This window comes from Pteropus medius, unplaced genomic scaffold (genome assembly GCF_902729225.1).
Source record: "Pteropus medius unplaced genomic scaffold, Ma_sr-lr_union100, whole genome shotgun sequence".
In the NCBI taxonomy this organism is placed as follows: domain Eukaryota; kingdom Metazoa; phylum Chordata; class Mammalia; order Chiroptera; family Pteropodidae; genus Pteropus; species Pteropus medius.
The window spans coordinates 4,446,350-4,447,153 of NW_024350921.1; the positions used below are offsets into that span (position 1 = coordinate 4,446,350).

The window sequence follows — 804 nt, forward strand, 5'->3', positions numbered from 1 at the left end:
GTTAGCGTATGAGCTCATTGTTACAAGTTTCATGATTAACAGAATGTGGTTAGGGGTTCCAGAAACTAGGCCTAAGTTATAGACTTCCTTTGTCCAGTTTCAGGTTTTAATTATTCTTTAACCCTTTCACATTTCAGCGGGCTATTACAAAGGATATATTTTGCTCTTTAAAAAAGATTGTGCGTCTGGCTGTGTAAACAAAGGGAAAGTATATAATGGATTCCTGTGAAAGAATATTTCTTTTTTTCTTTTTTAGGTGAGGCAACCCTTCCTTGACCTCACAGATTACAAGGACCTTGTCAGCTTACAATCCCTTATTTTTTTATTTTTTATGCCTACAGCACCTGGTCTTCCTAGGTGGTCTTTCATCCAAGTACTAACCAGGCCCCACCCTGCTTAGCTCCCAAGATCAGACAGGATCAGGCTTGTTCAGGGTAGCATGGCTGTAGACCGAAAGAATATTTAAAAAAGATCCCATTATATGTTCTTTTGAAAGTGAGGTACTCTTTTTTTCTCCTTTTTTCTTCCTCCTCTTCCTTCTTTTATGCAAATCTGAGTTTTGACATATTGGCTTTATTTGAACTTTTTGTTTTAATTAAAAACAGTGGATGTACCCCCAAGTTCATTACAGTGTTGTTTACAATAACAAAATACGGAAACACCTGAAGTGTTTATGAATAAATGAAAATATGATACACACACACAGAATAGAATAGTATATTTTGCCATTTGCAACAACATAAATGGACCATGAAGAAATTATGCTAAGTTAAAAAAGCTGGGCAAAGAGAGACAAACATCATA

The 804-nt window shown here is 35.7% G+C and overlaps 1 pseudogene; it reads right to left on the reverse strand.

Moving 5' to 3' along the window:
- Nucleotides 1-332: 332 nt before the first annotated feature.
- Nucleotides 333-451, reverse strand: LOC120584490 (uncharacterized; annotated as a pseudogene).
- Between the last annotated feature and the right edge of the window lie 353 nt (nt 452-804).